This window comes from Artemia sp. Qi Xiang Cuo, chromosome 11 (genome assembly GCF_049724085.1).
Source record: "Artemia sp. Qi Xiang Cuo chromosome 11, ASM4972408v1, whole genome shotgun sequence".
In the NCBI taxonomy this organism is placed as follows: domain Eukaryota; kingdom Metazoa; phylum Arthropoda; class Branchiopoda; order Anostraca; family Artemiidae; genus Artemia; species Artemia sp. Qi Xiang Cuo.
The window spans coordinates 44,414,992-44,418,244 of NC_142804.1; positions in this window are offsets into that span (position 1 = coordinate 44,414,992).

Sequence of the window (3,253 nt, forward strand, 5' to 3'; positions counted from 1 at the left end):
CATATATTTACATAAGGTTTTTTCTTTTACTCTTTTATTTTCCATTTGCCTCTTAACATTAAAGTAAAGCAAAGCAAGCGAATGAGGTTTTAGAGTATCGAGTTACTGCTGGCCGTAACTTCGTTCCCGAGTTACTGCTTGTCATCCCATGTGGCTAAGTAAAGATTCACTGTACTTAGCAATATTCTGTTTGTAATGACTATCGAAACTTCTGTACCCCATCCAGCCTCAGCCGTAACGTATCATCGTAGGAGCAAATCAAAGGAAGGGTTGATGACTTCTACTCGATGCCGATTATATATTTTGATATAGGATATAATAATGAATTTCTGTCCTTTTCCGTTGGTATGGGATTTATTTACGTTACTAATACTAAATGTTCCAAATAAGCTGGAATCAAAGATACCCTACTTAAATCCAACAGTGCGTTAAATAGCGTCTTTAAGAGATATTTGCCAGAAATAAACTTCGAGGTCCTCTCATACCTGTCAAAACAGCAAAGAACTAACCTATTATGCATAAGGAAAAATAGTGAAAAACAATTTTTATAAAAAGCTAATGAAAAGTTAACGAATTTTTGGGTGAGGGAAACCCTTTCCACTTCTTTTGTACTTGCCTCTTTTCAGAGGATTTGCTTATTTGTCATAAATGTCGTTTCGCAACATAGCTTATATAGACAATTCTTTGAACTACTTGACAAATTTTTATAGTAAAGACTCATTCATTATAGAAATAAAAATCCGCATGGTTCTTTCTTTTTTAGGTTATACTTTTTTCTTTTTTTTTTACGTTTTGTGTTATTACTCGCATGTTACAGGAGTAGTAATACAAAAATACAGAAAATGTTCTTTAAATCCATTTAAGCGTTATCAGTTTGTTATAGAGCATTGTAGTTAATGACATGTTTTAAGTCTATGAAGTATAAAGTCAAAGACCACTGTTAGGTTTTGAACTTTCAACCAGTGGTGCTAGACATTTACTTCATTTTAATGCTTTTTGAAGGTGGTTACATATTGGCTTCAAGTCAGTGCTTTTTTTTTTAATGATTTTTATGTAATTTTGGTTTATTTTCTTGGGAAAAGGTGGATTAGGCACCTTAATGGCTGTGCTGTTTTATGCCAGCCATCCGGTATCTGCTTATGACTCGGCTAAATTTTACAATCACTGAAACTGAAACCATCATGCATTAATTCACATGGAGTTTTGTTTCGTTCCTATTGCGATCATAGTCGTCAAAGAATGCGTTTTATCGTTGTTGTTCTATTCCCAGCTATTTGATTAATGCGAATGCTTGCACAGAGGGAGGGGACACGGGAATTCCCCGTATTCCCAACTGAAGAATGCTCCTTGAGTTGTTAAATTTATGTATCCATTAGAATCAGAATAGCTTTAACCCTAGAGGCTGCCCTTATGGCTTATTATTTGGTATTTTAGAAGATATCAAAAAATGAGACAGCTTCATTCTTACTTGCTGAATGTAATTTTAGCACTGGCAAAGGCAGAAGTAAAAGTTGAGATTAAATAAAAGACATTGTTGCAAAATTGTAAGTACAGGTAACGATGTTCAAAGACGTATCCCATTCTCTGATAATAAGAAAGAATCTTTGAATAGGCCGAATCCGCAATGAATGAAATACATATAGAATTTGTTGTTTTTTTGTTGTTTTTTTCTGTTAGACATGTTGACAACTAATTTTACTTTATTCTGAATTGAAAAGTTATGCTTCAGTTAGGTATTATCTTAGGTCATAACAAAAAGAAGAATAAGACGTTTCTTACGTAGTGGCTGTGTAGAAACATAAAGTGTATTCTAGTTAGATATGAGAAGACACTTCCTAAAACTATGAATACCCGAAGTTTGCGATTCCTGTGATATGACCATTTTCATTCTAAACATAATAATACAAACAAAACCCGAGAAGATTGCTTTTTTTGTTTTATTATCGTTAAGGTCGTTCATTGTAAGAGTAATTGCCAGATGTTTATTGACATTCGTGCCAAGTTTTTCTAAGCTGCGTTTTCAGGCTCAGCGGGTTCGAACACGGGTTGTTCTCGTCTAGTTTCAAGTTTCTAGTTTTTCGTCTAGTTTTAGCGAGTTCAAAGTTCAACCCCGTGTTTTCCTCGAGAACCCGCTTTGTGAAAACGCTTAACCCGTGTTTGAAGACGGGTTGTTCACGGGTCAGCGGGTTCGAACACGGGTTGTTCTCGTCTAGTGCATCAAGCGTTTTCACAAAGCGGGTTCTTGAGGAAAACACGGGGTTGGAACTTCAAACCCGCTGAAACTAGACGAAAAACTAAAAACTTGAAACTAGACGAGAACAACCCGTGTTCGAACCCGCTGAGCCTGGAAATGTGGCTCTAGTTTACATCAATTGGTACGCTATAATTGTTGTGATATGGCCATTTTCATTTTAAACATAATAATATAAACAAAACCCGAGAAGGTTGCTTTGTGTTTTATTATTAGTATTTCGTTAAGGTCGTTCATTGTAAGAGTAATTGCCAGATGTTTATTGACATCCGTGCCGGAATTTTTTAGTTTACATCAATTGGTATACTATAATCCTAATTTGGCTGCCGCCATTAAAAAAAAATCGAGCCAAAAGAATACTAGTATGGAATATTATTCTAGTTTTGGCAATTTTTTGAAAAACTTGGCTACCAAATGGGACTTTTAACAGCCAATTGGTGTGAATTAGCCAAATCTACAACGTATATTAATAAACGTTTTGTGCTGTAGTCTTGAATAACTCAGGAATCTTATTGCCAAATTGTGTATTTAACGCCGCTACTCTGTGTTGTTTTTACTGCTTGAAAATAAACATGACTCTTGCCTAAGTGCTTGTGTTTAATACTGTCATTGTTATACCGGTTTCACGTTGCGACTTCATCGCTAAGTGACTTACGATACGTAGCTTAGGTAAATGGTCTTCAGATTGAAATTTTGCCTATCACACTGGTGCTTCCATAAACTCTTTAGTTCAAGCCTTTATATGCGTTATTCAACTATCAGAAAAAAAGATGAAGAAGTATTTTCTATAATATGTTTTTATCTAACAAATGGAAGACTTCGGAGAAAGAAATGCTATCCGTCTTTAATATTCCAGCTCAAGCAGTGATTACGACTGCTCTGTTGACTCTTCTTCGAAATACAGAAGAGCAGAAATTTGGAAAATAGATTAGCCTGTGCTGGAAGTAGCCTAGGTAAGCTAGGCTAGATAAACCTTGTCTTCACAAAGTCTATCTCTGAAGA